This window comes from Periplaneta americana, chromosome 4 (genome assembly GCF_040183065.1).
Source record: "Periplaneta americana isolate PAMFEO1 chromosome 4, P.americana_PAMFEO1_priV1, whole genome shotgun sequence".
Lineage (NCBI taxonomy): Eukaryota > Metazoa > Arthropoda > Insecta > Blattodea > Blattidae > Periplaneta > Periplaneta americana.
In genome coordinates, this window is record NC_091120.1 from 197,115,801 (window position 1) to 197,133,257 (window position 17,457).

At 40.9% G+C, this 17,457-nt stretch overlaps 1 long non-coding RNA gene across 1 annotated transcript in view; it reads left to right on the plus strand.

Annotated features, from left to right (window-relative positions):
- Positions 1 to 1,530: 1,530 nt before the first annotated feature.
- The window catches only part of LOC138698554 (uncharacterized), a 207,294-nt gene continuing 191,367 nt past the window's right edge, over positions 1,531 to 17,457 (plus strand). Inside the window, exons 1-2 of the long non-coding RNA XR_011331895.1 lie at positions 1,531 to 2,284; positions 2,584 to 2,780. This is a non-coding gene — a long non-coding RNA (uncharacterized lncRNA). The remainder of the gene's footprint in view (positions 2,285 to 2,583; positions 2,781 to 17,457) is intronic.

Genomic DNA, 17,457 nt, shown 5'->3' on the forward strand with positions numbered 1-17,457 from the left:
ATCCGTACATGACAGCTTTTCAATTCAATTTAATTTATTAGGCAACTAACATAGAATTAAGATATCATCACATATGATACGTTTGAAAAACTTAGCTAGACTACTATGAAAACTAACTTATTTACTTACTTACTGGCTTTTAAGAACCCCGGAGCTTCATTGCCGCCCTCACATAAGCCCGCCATTGGTCCCTATCCTGAGCAAGATTAATCCAGTCTCTATCATCATATCCCACCTCCTTCAAATCCATTTTAATATTATCCTCCCATCTACGTCTCGGCCTCCCCAAAGGTCTTTTTCCCTCCGGCCTCCCAACTAACACTCTATATGCATTTCTGGATTCGTCCGTACGTGCTACATGCCCTGCCCATCTCAAACGTCTGGATTTAATGTTCAAATTATGTCAGGTGAAGAATACAATGCGTCCAGTTTTGTGTTGTGTAACTTTCTCCATTCTCCTGTAATTTCATCCCTCTTAGCCCCAAATATTTTCCTAAGAACCTTATTCTCAAAACCTTTAACCTATGTTCCTCTGTCAAAGTGAGAGTCCAAGTTTCACAACCATAAAGAACAACCGGTAATATAACTGTTTTATAAATTCTAACTTTCAGATTTTTTGACAGCAGACTGGATGATAAAAGCTTCTCAACCGAATAATAACAGGCATTTCCCATATTTATTCTGGGTTTAATTTCCTCCCGAATGTCATTTATATGGTTGCTCCAATATATTTGAATTTTTCCACCTCTTCAAAAGATACATTTCTAGTTTTTCATATTTCCATTTCGTACAATATTCTCGTCACGAGATATAATCATATACACTATGAAAACTAACAAAATATAATTAAATTTAATAATTAATACAATTTCATACATATTATACATTAAAACTAAAAAAATATATAATTAAGTTTAATTTAATTTAATAAAAATTTCATTCGAATTATTGTTTAAAAAGTCAAGAATCTATTAAACCATGTGTATTTATGGATCACATGACTCAATTAAGATTCCAGGAAACCAACAATGCAGAACTGAACGTTGTGCCACTCTTCCATGGAGAGACGGATCCCACTCCACAGTGTCTCGACAGGTGACACCTCTACTTCCGGAACCAATAAACATCCACTCGTGGGCTCTTTTAAGGGTGCGGGGAGCCTCAAGTCTAGGCATCAACACCCTTTTGATGCCTCGCACTATACCGCAGACAAATACCAATAACAGGAGAAGAAGCTGACAGGTCCAATTCATTTTACGAGAACCAGTCTTAAAGAATGTGCCACCCGGCAAGGTTTCATAATTTGTACCACTTCGTCTGCTTCCCGTCTCGTAAATCCATGTTTACGGCTTAGAATGATGGAAATGGGTAAGATAGTTCAAACGACGGGTGATACCGCTCTTAGGTAGATGTATTAGATGCTTTTTGGTGTCTTTCCGTTCTCCACTTCGTGTAGTGCAAATTGGGGGAATCTGGAACGAGGGGTTGAGTGCCATTCTTGTAACCGTGAAAGGTTAAGATAACGGATAAACTCCAGAACACGGTACCCTACCTTCCCCTCTACCCCCACCGCACCTACCGTGCAACTTGCTACTTTCCTTGCTGACTCCTCCCTCTCTCGCGTTCTCACGCTGCATCTCGCTCCATTCGAGACGCGCGCCACCTCGAAACATCATGGCGGCCACTGACGATCTCCGTGAACATCGCGGACCCGATGAAAAAAAGCGGGGTTTCGGGGCTGCAAGCCCCGAAGATGACCCGACGTTTAGCACATGATGAAAAAAAGCGGGGGTTCGGGGCTGCAAGCCCCGAAGATGGCCCGACGTGTTGCACATGATGAAAAAAAGCGGGGTTTCGGGGCTGCAAGCCCCGAAGATGACCCCACGTGTAGCACATGATGAAATAAAGCGGGGTTTCGGGCACTGAAAAGTGCCTTTTCGAAAACATGATGATGCGCATTTGACAAATGCTGACTCTGCTCTTTTCTGATTATTTGTAGGCACTGAAAAGTACCTTTCGGTTTGACCACGATTGTTGCTTGCAGGGGAATTATTAGCAAGTCTCCTCGCTTGGTCCTGCCTGCTCGGGGGATGAATTAACCTCGCTGCTGAAGCTGTGCACGGCGAAAATATCGACGAACGATTCCATGTTGCTGATAGAGGAACACAGTCGCACATCCAACCCTTTCGCACGTCGGCACAAAACTGTAGGCACGCCAAGATATCCAGCGTCACCTGTTAATTTCGCCACCCCTTCCTTCTCTGATTGGACAGTCGTGGCTTAGGTACCGTTAACTCCACGCTACTTCAATCCTCCGCCCACCATGTAGTCACATGAATTTACATTAATTTATGCACTTGAAATACAACATAAAATCGCTTTATGATAACATATATATCCCTCAACATTATTACAAGGGGAGAAATATTACTTTCACGATAATTTATATCAAATACCATCATGTCTACGCAGTAAATTATTCTTCATCATTGATACTTGCATCCCGCATGTTGCCATTTTTTCTCCTTGGTCCATATATATACGAGTTCCGAAATTTTTCAACCAAGAACATGTGTTCTCCAGAGAGACTGCTGAGGATTCCGGCTGCTGAGGACTTCTGAGGATTCAAGATTCAACAAAGAAGATGAACAACCTGAAGAAGAATAACAACATGTACAGCAAGGACATAGAAGAACAGAATAACACCACATGAAGAGAGAGAAAAAAGGGAAGAGAGAGAGGGAAGGAGGGAAAGGAATAGGGAATTTATTCCCAAGCAGGTAATTTTTTTCCCTCACATCGCCGTTCCCCCCCCCCACCCAATATTACCCATAGTTCCCACCGTCCCCTAGTGACTTGGGGTGGGGGTGGCAAGGGGGGTACCGTGTTCTGGAGTTTTCCCAAGATAACCACGGAGTGTAAATCTACTAGACAGCAAAGCAGCCCACATTTTGCTCTGTATCTCAACAAATTTTAAAGCTATTTATTTATTTTGCTAATAATAGTATCATAAAATATATTATAAACAGAAAAACTTTAGCTCATCCTTGAAAGAGTAGAACTCGTGCTCAGGGGCGGATGCCTGAATTGAAATTAAGAACTATATAATGCAGTTTATCTTATGTCTACTACGTAATAAGAATATATAAATTTTAATTTACTTCCAACTTACTTACAAATGACTTTTAAGGATACCGCAGGTTCATTGCCGCCCTCACATAACCTGTAAGCAAGATTAATCCAGTCTCTATCACCAAACCCCACCTCCCTCAAATCCACTTTAATATTATCTTCCCATCTACGTCTCGGCCTCCCCAAAGGTCTTTTTCCCTCCGGCCTCCCAACTAACATTCTATATCCATTTCTGGATTCGCCTATACGTGCTACATGCCCTGACCATCTCAAACGTCTGGATTTAATGTTCCTAATTATGTCAGGTGAAGAATACAATACATTATTTTAATGTACCGAAGTACATATGATATTTTCATGCAGATATTCTGCGTCATCATACGATGAAGGAGTAGTGGAACGGAGAAAAATTCTCTCCGGCGCCGGGATTTGAACCCGAGTTTTCAGTTCTACGTGCTTATGTTTTATCCATTAAGCCACACCGGATACCACCCCGGCGTCGAACAGAATTGTCTCTGATTAAGTTCCAACTCTTGGGTTCCCTCTAGTGGCCGCCCTCTAAACTACGTCATAGATGTCTATGAACATAGGACCGAAGTCCACAAGTGCTGAGGTGCACTCGTTATGAGTGACTGGTTGGCCGGGATCCGACGGAATAAGCGCCGTCTTAAACCACGAAGTGAATTACGCATATAATATACATTATTTTAATGTACCGAAGTACATATGATACTTTCATGCAGATATTCTGCGTCATCATGCGATGAAAGAGTAATGGAACGGAGAAAAATTCTCTCCGGCGCCGGGATACAATGCATGCAGTTCTGCGTTGTGTAACTTTCTCCATTCTCCTGTAACTTCATCCCTCTTAGCCCCAAATATTTTCCTAAGCACCTTATTCTCAAACACCCTTAATCTCTCTCTTCCTCTCTCAAAGTGAGAGTCCAAGTTTCACAACCATAAAGAACAACCAGTAATATAATTGTTTTATAAATTCTAACTTTCAGATTTTTTGACAGCAGACTAGATGTCAAAAGCTTCTCAACCGAATAATAACAGGCATTTCCCATATTTATTCTGTGTTTAATTTCATCCCGAGTATCATTTATATTTGTTACCGTTTCTCCAAGATATTTGAATTTTTCCACCTCTTCGAAGGATAAATCTCCAATTTTTATGTTTCCATTTCGTGCAATATCTGGTAACGAGACATAATCATATACTTTGTCTTTTCGGGATTTACTTCCAAAACTATCGCTTTACTTTCTTCAAGTAAAATTTCCATGTTTTTCCTAATCGTTTGTGGGTTTCCTCCTAAAGGTACGCTTATTCCGTCGGATCCCGGCCAACTAGTCACTCATTACGAGTGCACCTCAGCACATGTGTGGACTTCGGTCCTAGGTTCATAGATATCTATGGCGTAGTGCAGAGGGCGGCCACTAGAGGGAACCCAAGAGTTGGAACTTAAAACTGAGACGATTCTTCCGACGTCGGGGTGGAATCCGGTGTGGCTTAGTGGATAAAGCGTCAGCACGTAGAGCTGAAAACCTGGGTTCAAATCCCGGCGCCGGAGAGAATTTTTCTCCGTTCCATTACTCTTTCATCGTAAAAATTATTTAAACAATTTTCAATATTTAAATTATTTTCAAACTGTAGGTGGAAAATGTATCCACCCAAAGATGTTATCACTTCAGTTGTTAGTCGTATCATACACACCTTAACTATCTTTTTCTGTCACAAAGTGCGATCGCTTCTTATATCTCCGAGTGTACATAACAAACAGGTACGGAATTTCACCGGAGAAGACCTGATAGATGCATCGGTGATCCCGACGTGTGGCGATGAGGGTAAATTGGGAGGGTGGAAGGCAATCTTGTGTTGAAGCCTCCACCCCGAGGGCGCGTGGAATTCAAATTACGAGCTGCCACCCTTCTTACCAAACGAATATCTTAGTACGGTTCGTTTCCGCTATCCCCTGACAAGCCTCAAGGCGCCAATAATAACCTTTTCGGAAGGAAGGTTACCTAGCAACGGGACCCACCTGGGGCAGTGCCGCCGATGCGACGCCTGGACGGTCTAATAGATAATAAAGCCAATCCGGAGGTCGTTACTGACGCTTCACCTCTCCGGCAAATTAGGAGCTCGCGCTGGGATTTTCATACGTAGCAGAAATGAGGACCTCCTTAAAACTGAGTCCTGACAGCAGAGTCAGCGAAGAAAGTTGTCTGTGGATTGTTATAAGTTACAGCGGAGATATTCAAGACAAAAGACGGCAACTGCATTCATACCGCTCCGTAACAAGCAGTGGATCATTTCTTTCGGGTTCATAAAATTATTTTTAATTCAGAAATTTGTAGTAAAGTAGGTGCAGGTCGAACTGATTTCAATTTAAATGTAATAAGAAGTTTCATTCTAACCGAAACATCCAATACTAAACAAAACAGACTGGAAGGAAACTTACAACCATTCTTTTCAGTTATGAATTCTTCAGTCAAACTCGGTGCTCTACGAATGAGAAGAAATAAAGCGTAAGTAATGATTGAAAGGTGGATATATGAACGAGTGGATGGTTAGTGACGAGTGAAATACATGGAAGAGTGAGTGGCTAGGTGAACGAATGGATAGGCATCTGAACCAGTAGATAGGCAGGTAAGCGAGTGGATGGGCAGGTGAACGAATGGATAGGCATCTGAACCAGTAGATAGGCAGGTAAGCGAGTGGATGGGCAGGTGAAAGAATGGATAGGCATCTGAACCAGTAGATAGACAGGTAAGCGAGTGGATGGGCAGGTGAACGAATGGATAGGCATCTGAACCAGTAGATAGACAGGTAAGCGAGTGGATGGGCAGGTGAACGAATGGATAGGCATCTGAACCAGTAGATAGGCAGGTAAGCGAGTGGATGGGCAGGTGAAAGAATGGATAGGCATCTGAACCAGTAGATAGACAGGTAAGCGAGTGGATGGGCAGGTGAACGAATGGATAGGCATCTGAAACAGTAGATAGGCAGGTAAGCGAGTGGATGGGCAGGTGAACGAATGGATAGGCATCTGAACCAGTAGATAGGCAGGTAAGCGAGTGGATGGGCAGGTGAACGAGTAGGTGGGCAGGTGAACGAGTAGATGAACAAGTGAACGAGTGGATGGGCAAGTGAACGAGTGGATGGGCAGTTGAACGAGTGGGTGGACAGGTGAACGAGTAGGTGGACAGGTGATCGAGTGGATGAACAAGTGATCGAGTGGATGGGCAGTTGAACGAGTGGGTGGACAGGTGAACGAGTAGGTGGACAGGTGATCGAGTAGGTGGCCAGGTGAACGAGTGGGTGGACAGGTGAACGAGTAGGTGGGCAGGTGAACGAGTGGATGAACAAGTGAACGAGTGGGTGGACAGGTGAACGAGTAGGTGGGCAGGTGAACGAGTGGATGAACAAGTGAACGAGTGGGTGGGCAGGTGAACGAGTAGGTGGGCAGGTGAACGAGTAGATGAACAAGTGATCGAGTGGATGGGCAGGTGAACGAGTAGGTGGGCAGGTGAACGAGTGGGTGGACAGGTGAACGAGTGGATGAACAAGTGAACGAGTGGGTGGGCAGGTGAACGAGTGGGTGGGCAGGTGAACGAGTAGGTGGGCAGGTGAACGAGTAGGTGGCCAGGTGAACGAGTAGGTGGGCAGGTGAACGAGTGGGTGGACAGGTGAACGAGTGGATGAACAAGTGAACGAGTGGGTGGGCAGGTGAACGAGTAGGTGGCCAGGTGAACGAGTAGGTGGGCAGGTGAACGAGTGGGTGGACAGGTGAACGAGTAGATGAACAAGTGATCGAGAGGATGGGCAGGTGAACGAGTAGGTGGGCAGGTGAACGAGTGGGTGGACAGGTGAACGAGTGGATGAACAAGTGAACGAGTGGGTGGGCAGGTGAACGAGTGGGTGGACAGGTGAACGAGTGGGTGGACAGGTGAACGAGTAGGTGGACAGGTGAACGAGTAGGTGGGCAGGTGAACGAGTGGATGAACAAGTGAACGAGTGGATGGGCAGGTGAACGAGTGGGTGGACAGGTGATCGAGTGGATGAACAAGTGATCGAGTGGATGGGCAGGTGAACGAGTAGGTGGACAGGTGATCGAGTGGATGGACAGGTGAACGAGTAGGTGGACAGGTGAACGAGTAGGTGGCCAGGTGAACGAGTAGGTGGGCAGGTGAACGAGTGGGTGGACAGGTGAACGAGTAGGTGGGCAGGTGAACGAGTAGGTGGACAGGTGATCGAGTGGATGGACAGGTGAACGAGTAGGTGGACAGGTGAACGAGTAGGTGGCCAGGTGAACGAGTAGGTGGGCAGGTGAACGAGTAGATGAACAAGTGATCGAGTGGATGGGCAGGTGAACGAGTAGGTGGGCAGGTGAACGAGTGGGTGGACAGGTGAACGAGTGGATGAACAAGTGAACGAGTGGGTGGGCAGGTGAACGAGTGGGTGGACAGGTGAACGAGTGGGTGGACAGGTGAACGAGTGGATGAACAAGTGAACGAGTGGGTGGGCAGGTGAACGAGTGGGTGGACAGGTGAACGAGTAGGTGGACAGGTGAACGAGTAGGTGGACAGGTGAACGAGTAGGTGGGCAGGTGAACGAGTGGATGAACAAGTGAACGAGTGGATGGGCAGGTGAACGAGTAGGTGGACAGGTGAACGAGTAGGTGGGCAGGTGAACGAGTAGGTGGGCAGGTGAACGAGTGGATGAACAAGTGAACGAGTGGATGGGCAGGTGAACGAGTGGGTGGACAGGTGAACGAGTAGGTGGGCAGGTGAACGAGTAGGTGGGCAGGTGAACGAGTAGATGAACAAGTGGTCGAGTGGATGGGCAGGTGAACGAGTGAGTGGACATGTGAACGAGAAGGTGGGCAGGTGAACGAGTAGGTGGACAGGTGAACGAGTAGGTGGGCAGGTGAACGAGTGGATGAACAAGTGAACGAGTGGATGGGCAGGTGAACGAGTGGGTGGGCAGGTGAACGAGTAGGTGGGCAGGTGAACGAGTAGGTGGGCAGGTGAACGAGTAGATGAACAAGTGATCGAGTGGATGGGCAGGTGAACGAGTGAGTGGACATGTGAACGAGAAGGTGGGCAGGTGAACGAGTAGGTGGACAGGTGAACGAGTAGGTGGGCAGGTGAACGAGTAGGTGGGCAGGTGAACGAGTAGGTGGCCAGGTGAACGAGTAGGTGGGCAGGTGAACGAGTAGGTGGGCAGGTGAACGAGTAGGTGGGCAGGTGAACGAGTAGGTGGGCAGGTGAACGAGTAGGTGGGCAGGTGAACGAGTAGGTGGCCAGGTGAACGAGTAGGTGGGCAGGTGAACGAGTAGGTGGGCAGGTGAACGATTAGGTGGACAGGTGATCGAGTGGATGGACAGGTGAACGAGTAGGTGGACAGGTGAACAAGTAGGTGGCCAGGTGAACGAGTAGGTGGGCAGGTGAACGAGTAGGTGGACAGGTGAACGAGTAGGTGGGCAGGTGAACGAGTGGATGAACAAGTGAACGAGTGGATGGGCAGGTGAACGAGTGGGTGGACAGGTGAACGAGTGGATGAACAAGTGAACGAGTGGATGGGCAGGTGAACGAGTGGGTGGACAGGTGAACGAGTAGATGGGCAGGTGAACGAGTGGGTGGACAGGTGAACGAGTGGATGAACAAGTGAACGAGTGGGTGGGCAGGTGAACGAGTGGGTGGACAGGTGAACGAGTAGGTGGGCAGGTGAACGAGTAGGTGGGCAGGTGAACGAGTAGGTGGGCAGGTGAACGAGTGGATGAACAAGTGAACGAGTGGATGGGCAGGTGAACGAGTGGGTGGGCAGGTGAACGAGTAGGTGGGCAGGTGAACGAGTAGGTGGGCAGGTGAACGAGTAGGTGGGCAGGTGAACGAGTAGGTGGACAGGTGAACGAGTGGATGAACAAGTGAACGAGTGGGTGGGCAGGTGAACGAGTGGGTGGGCAGGTGAACGAGTAGGTGGGCAGGTGAACGAGTAGGTGGGCAGGTGAACGAGTAGGTGGGCAGGTGAACGAGTGGGTGGACAGGTGAACGAGTGGATGAACAAGTGAACGAGTGGGTGGGCAGGTGAACGAGTGGATGAACAAGTGAACGAGTGGATGGGCAGGTGAACGAGTGACCTTGTTTCAATAATGACGTGTTTCGTTTATTCTGTAAATACATACAAGTTCCAAACAAGCAAATATTGTAGACCAAAGAATTCAGTTGTGCAGGAGAGTAAATCTTAATTATTTTATGGGAGGAGATGGGTGAAAACTCTAATTTCTACAATTTTTAACTAGAGTATTTTATTTTTTGCACAAACGCTCTTCTTAGAATATGTATAGACAGGGGTAGACAAATCCCGGGCGTCAGGTATGTAACATCTGAGTGTTTTTGGTATTGATTTCATTTTTTTTTTTTCGTTGTTGGTAACTCTATAGCATCTATTAGATGCTTTATGGTTGTGCTAACAGATGGAGTTACTTGTCAACAATGTGACGCTGAAATGTGTGTTCAGGTTAATGCCCAGCAAAAGTCCTGATGTATTTTGCGATGATTGATTAATTAATATTAACCCGGCACACTCACAATCACACTCACATACATACAAATTTCCAGACTCTTCTTCTTAAAGAAAAATTCACCGAGAGTCGAGCCCGGGAATCGAACCCGGGACCTCCTGATCTGGAAGCCAGCATGCTGACCAACAGACCACGGAGGCAGTTCAAAATTTTTAAAACCGATTTATTTTATGTCGCTATGATTAATACGCAATGTTAACAAAAGGTGTTCTAGAAAAATGTTCAAGTGTGTAATGTGTTTTATTAATTACAGTATTTTTAATATCTTCTTCTTATGACGTATTGAGCCTGTTACGATCTCACCCCATCGTTTCAGCGGACGGCCCAAAATATCTTGTTCCTACAGAATGGTAATTTAGTACTTGGCGTGGTATCTTTGTTCTAGGCATCCTGAGTATACGAGATTTCCATTTCTGTCTATAATTTTAATTTTCTCTAAATTGAGTCAATATTTAATTCTTTCAAAATATCAAAATTTTTCTTCTTGTCTAATCTAGTATAGCCAGCAGTTCTTAAAACTTCATTTCATTGGCAGTGATTCGGTGTTCATCACATTTGCGTATGGTCCAAGCTTCACTTCCATACAAGAGAACAGGTCTCGCCAATGTTTTATAGATTTTAATTCTTGTATGTCCTTGGACAACAGAAGATTTGAAAATGTTATTAATGGTATTCATTGCATAGTTAAAGTAATTCAGTTTTGTAGAAATATCTTTTTCTTGTTCATAGCTCAAATGATAACCCAAACACTTAAAACATGAGACCTGTCTTACAGGTTTATTAAAAGGTAAAGGTAACCCCGTAACATGCCATGAAGGCACTTGGGGGGCATGGAGGTAGAGCCCCATGCTTTCCATGACCTCGGCACTAGAATGAGGTGGTGTGGTCGGCACCACGCTCTGACCGCCTTTTACCCCCGGGAAAGACCCGGTACTCAATTTTGTAGGAGGCTGAGTGAACCTCGGGGCCGTTCTGAAATTTTGACAACGAGAAAAAATCCTGTCACCACCTGGGATCGGACCCCGGACCTTCCAGTCCGTAGCCAGCTGCTCTACCACCTGAGCTACCCGGCCGCCACAGGTTTATTACAAAGGCAAATTTTGCTGCGGAGATGATTTTTACCAATGAATCCCATTACTTTAGTTTAATTAATTGAAATTTCCATCCCGTATTCCTCAGAAATGAGTTGTAATTGGAAAACAGAACGTTGGAGGTCATTTTCAGAATCTGCTAATAATATTACATCATCTGCAAATGGTTAATATATCTAACTAAGTTTCTATTGTATTTTAGTAAATGTACCTTTATCCTAGCTGAAATGTTTTTCTCATTGCATATTAAATGCGATTGAAGTGTTATATGTGGTAAATAAGAAAAACGACCATAGTTTGTGCAATGTGGGTGATGATTGTATATGGATTACGTAGTGAGTTGAGTCAGAATGGAATAACTTACAGTAACGAACCTTAAAACAGTTGATTAGGAGGTGATAGACAACATAATAGTTATATTATAACCGAGATCAAAAGTAGGAAATAGAATTTCAGAGTAGAGTTGATTTATTAATGGTAACATAGGAAATACAAGCACGTGAACATCAAGTGGAAGAGTAGCAATAAAATTGTAGAGAAATGTAAATATGAGTTACAGAGTAATTTAAATACAGTAATGTGAAGGTTAACCATAACAGATATAGATGCTGTTGACAACTATATGTACAGGGACATCATTTTATTTTTACTAACATTTTTAATATTAACTTGCCTATACCTCTGGATCAACGCTGTTTGGTACCCCCTTCCACGACTGGAGTTCGATGATACTGGCGTAATATACAAACAAATCACTTTACTAGGTATAGGGGGGAAGAAAAGTAGTTCATCCATTTACGTAAACTAGGAAATATTGCGCTTTTGAGTTTCATCATTTTCATTAGGTTTTCGTTTAATCAAAATACAGTACAGTATTAACCATGAGTGTTTTTACTCACGAACTGAGCTGTCCATGTGGACGTATTCATTATGCAGTGTATATTATACTGTCTACAGCACATTAGCGTACGATATAGAGAATGAAGTTAAATTTAAAAATAATCGTAATATGGATATTTAAACACATTTTTTTAAAATGGCCATTTCGATACAGGTTTCAGTTCTAATGTGCATATTATCGCACTATAGACTATTGTACGTAATCCCAATTACCAGCTTCGTTCTTCGTACTAGTAACTCATGTTGAAATAATTCTGTACCTACTCTATAAAAGAGTACCTTACGTACTGTAAATTCAATCTTCACTTCTGACCGATCCGAAAAGATAAAATCACTCAGACATATTATCTACTGTCCGTCCAAGTGGTTATGTCGCAGGGTCGTAGAAAGGGGGGAAATCACGTAACAGTTAATTACTTAACGGGGCCCTTCATTTAAGTTATTTGGAACAGTTGTATAATATTACGTAGACGTCCAATTCCTAACAGAAATTAATGTTCATAGAAAAGGCTAAGACAGCCCAGCCACTAGCTGGCGAATAAAAGCTGGTGGGGGAAACCGGGATACGAAGTAGGCAAATGGGCGACAGCACCTGTGCGAAAATGATTCAATATTGAAAGTTCTTTCGTCACTGGAAAACGCGAACATATTTTTGGAACGTACTGTTTACTATGACCGTAAGGCTACTATAACTGTGTATGCGGTCTTGGATCTGTGTGGAGGACGGTTGAACTTCATTAGTAGAAGGGGTGGGAGTGAAGTACATTCAAAAACTCAGGTACAATAAAAATTGAAGTAAAAATAAAATGATGTCCCTGTATATGTGAGTGCATGTGTGTGTTTCTACAGTATATATAATATCATTGCATGTGTGAAAGAAATATGGTGGCTCTTGAGAAAACAAAAAGACGGCAGGCGGCAGACGTCTGAAAACTTTTGAGTTTTGTCTACCCCTGCGTGTACCTGTATATGCTACAAAATTTCGTTCAAGTAACTTAAGTAGTTTTTGAGTTATGAACTTTTTTTAAGGTAACATATTTTCAGAATCAATATCCTACCATACATTTTTAATACATGATCCACAAATTCCTTTACATATATTTAGAAAATCACCGAGTATCCATCTTTTAAAAATTTATCCTGAGAAAAGAGAAAGTAATTATTTTTATTTTAGTAGATTATTTTACGACACCGTATCAACATCTCAGGTTATTTAGTATCTGAATGAGTTGAAAGTGATAATGCCGATGAAATGAGTCCGGGGTTCAACACCGAAAGTTACCCAGCATTTGCTCATATTGCACTGAGGGAAAACTGCGGAAAAAACCTCAACCAAGTAACTTGCCCCGACCGGGAATCGAACCCGGGCCACCTGGTTTCGCGGCCAGACTTGCTAACCGTTACTCCAGAGGTGGGGACGAGGGAGAATATGATTACTTGCTCAAGACAGAACTTTGTGTCTATTCTATAGATATTACTCTTTTTTATTTCAAACGTTACTAAAACATCAGGTAATGTATTTCATTAATCAAAATTTACTTTACACAGCACGCAAAAAATAACTCGGCTTCATAGCTTTCAAATAATTTAAAATACTTTGGATCTCGAATATGTAGAATTGTTCTAAAATGGAAGTGCCAAAAACCACTTTCAATGGATAGAAAGAAGCATCTAAAGAGCGCAGTTACTTAAATATGGCATCATTAGTTACAGTGGTAGGATCCTGAATATTTGGAGGTACATAAATTAGACTCTGTAGATTTATTTTTTTTGCAGTAAAACGAAAAAAAAAATGTTTTATGATCAGAAATGCTAGATATTTCACCAATTTCCTCCCTTAAACACGCAATGCTGTAAATATATCTGTGTCTTTTATTTAGGTAGTATCTATTTATTTTTTTTCTCATTTTTTAATTTTTAATTTGTAATTACACTCATGTTTTTTTTAAACAAATCTGTACTGTCTACTGTAATTGGGGCTTTGCCCTGTTAAATAAATGAATAAATGAATGAATAAATAAATTAATCAATGAATGAATAAATGAATGAATGAATTAAATAAATCAATAAAATAAATAGGCAAATAAAATAAATAAATAAATTAAATAAAATAAATAAATTAATTAATAAAATAAAATAAATAAATTGAATAAATAAATTAAATAAATAAAATTAATTAAATAAACAGACAGATGGATAGATAGATAGAGGGATAGATGAGATAGATAGATAGATAGATAGATAGATAGATAGATAGATAGATAGATAGATAGATAGATAGATAGATAGATAGATAGATAGATAGATAGATAGATAGATAGATAGATAGATAGATAGATAGATAGATAGATAGATAGATAGATAGATAGATAGATAGATAGATAGATAGATAGATAGATAGATAGATAGATAGATAGATAGATAGATAGATAGATAGATAGATAGATAGATAGAGAGATAGATAGATAGATAGAGAGATAGATAGATAGATACATAGATAGGTAGATAGATAGGTAGGTAGGTAGGTAGGTAGGTAGGTAGGTAGGTAGGTAGGTAGGTAGGTAGGTAGGTAGGTAGGTAGGTAGGTAGGTAGGTAGGTAGGTAGGTAGGTAGGTAGGTAGGTAGGTAGATAGATAGATAGATAGATAGATAGATAGATAGATAGATAGATAGATAGATAGATAGATAGATAGATAGATAGATAGATAGATAGATAGATAGATAGATAGATAGATAGATAGATAGATAGATAGATAGATAGATAGATAGATAGATAGATAGATAGATAGATAGATAGATAGATAGATAGATAGATAGATAGATAGATAGATAGATAGATAGATAGATAGATAGATAGATAGATAGATAGATAGATAGATAGATAGATAGATAGATAGATAGATAGATAGATAGATAGATAGATAGATAGATAGATAGATAGATAGATAGATAGATAGATAGATAGATAGATAGATAGATAGATAGATAGATAGATAGATAGATTAGATAGACAGATAGATAGATAGATAGATAGATAGATAGATAGATAGATAGATAGATAGATAGATAGGTATCAAAAGCGTATAATGTACAATGAAAACTACAGCAACGTAACATACTACTTCGGACATGGGATTCCGTCGCATGTAAGACAGGCATTAATTTTCAAGACCCAAAAATAAATGTTTTATTTTGTAATACACACTGGGACTTGCGTGGTTACAGCAAACGACAAGCGTGTTCGACCTTGCCTACCGGACGACCAGTGAGATGTTCTGAACTTTACAGAGTTCTAAGAAAGTAAGCAACGAAAACTTCTTTTGACACATCAGTCCTATAACGTATTAAATTTCACGTGCGATCATTATGTTTCACTGCTTCGACAGATATTCCAACTATCTGGCTGCCTCCACCTCATTGGTCTTCATCATCATCATCTTCAACTTCACTATCAGCATCATTTTTCGAAAATGTTTCTCCCTGAAAAAATTGTTGCTTTCTTCATTCCCTACCAGAGCTGTACATAATAATAATAATAATAATAATAATAATAATAATAATAATAATAATAATAATAATAATAATGGCTTTCTTTAACCTGGCAGAGTTAAGGCCCTAAGGCCTTCTCTTATACTCAACCAGGATTAAATCTTGCTTACATAGTTGAACATGAAACTGGATCGGAATTAAGTAATTACATATGGATGTGATTTAGGTACATAATGAGATCAAAAGAGGTAGTTACATAAAAATTTACCTTATAAAATAAAAATAAACATGGTGGAATACATATTAATGTTGTTAGAATCAAATACGAATCACATAAAAACAGAAGCCGATAATTCAATAAAAAAATGTACACAGTAAAAATAAAAATAAACACATTAGTATACATATTAGTATTAGATTACAATTAAGTAAGATTTACATAATCAAACCAGAAACCGACAACTGAATAAAATGTGCACAAAAATAGATTAATAATAAAAAAACAACACAGTGGGATACAGATTGGCGTTAGGTAATAAATAAACACGATTTACATGATTACATAATAAAATAAACAAAAAAATAAAAAAAAATAAAAAAAAAATAAAAATAAATACAGTGGAACACATTGCATTAAATATTTGCAACGCGTTAGGTCTGGCAATTCATCATAAGATATTTTTCTAATTTACATTTAAAGGAAATTAAAGTTCGGCAGCCCTTGACTTCAAGCGGCAGAGAATTCCAGTGACGAAAAGTAGTAACAGTGAAAGATGAAGAATAAAGAGATGATGTGTGGAGTGGTATTTCTAGCGTGTTATCATATACATGTACTGCTCATTCGGTAACCTCATTCCTCATCAACTGATCACTCATAAATCATAACTCTCTTAATCTTTGATAGCTGTGTCAACACAACTGCAAAACAAACGCCAGTGTTACATTCGCTTAACCAATACTGATCAGGAAACAAGCGCTGATGTACAGCATGTCTAGAAATTAAGTTATGTTTTATTTAACGACGCTCGCAACTGCAGAGGTTATATCAGCGTCGCCGGATGTGCCGGAATTTTGTCCCGCAGGAGTTCTTTTACATGCCAGTAAATCTACTGACATGAGCCTGTATCCCTTATTCATCTGTCGTAAAAAATCTTGGCTTATTTTTTGATAATAATCTAAGTTGGAATTTTCAAGTTAAAGAAACGATAAAAAAAATCTGTTCCTCCATTCACTGTTTGAGTCGCTTGAGAAACTTCTTGCCCCAGCAACTAAAACTTACCCTAGTGCAAACCCTAGTAACGCCGCACTTCGATTATTGTGACGTTTTGTTAAGTGACCTAAGTTCTGAATTGTCAGTCAAGTTACAGCGAGCTCAGAATATGTGCGTCAGATACGTGTGCAACATCTGACGGTATGATCACATATCATCGTCCTTCGCAAGTCTCTCGTGGCTCCGACTTAAAGAACGTAGAACTTTACACTCTTTGTCTTTACTCTTTCGAATTCTGCACACTTCAACACCAAATTACCTTTCGTCTCGTTTCTCTTATCTATACTCTAACCACGACGTAAATACCAGATCACTTATCTGTGGCACGCTAAGTATACCTCTTCATAGAACATCTTGTTATTCATCATCTTTTACAATATCCACCTCGCGTCAATGGAATTCCTTGTCACAAAGTATTAGGGGCTGCAAGACAATAAACACCTTTAAGAACAGCTTAAAAGATAACCTTATTAGCATTTCACTCCAATCATACTGATTTAAACTATCACTGACTACATTGTTACTTTTTTCTTTAGACATCATCCTGATTGTGCTGTATTTTAATTGTCTCGTAATAATCTCTTTCTATTATCTAATATTATTTGAAATATATTAACATTCTATGTATTTTAGTTTAATTCTGCTACACAGTTTATTTCAGTGTTTAATTAATAGTTCATAGTATTTTGTTGTTTAATTTGTAAATAACTTTTGTATACATGTAACTCTCATCTAAATCAAATTGTTGGTTTTATTTGTAAGTTCATGCATATGTATATACACTTTTTGCTGGTTGAGTGGAAGAGAAGGCCTTACGGCCTTAACTCTGCCAGCTAAAATAAATCATTATTATTATTATTATTATTATTATTATTATTATTATTATTATTTAAGCACACTTAAATGCCATCGACCTGGCCCGGGATCGAACCCGCAACCTTGGGCATAGAAGGCCAGCGCTATACCAACTTGCCAACCAGGTCGACTAG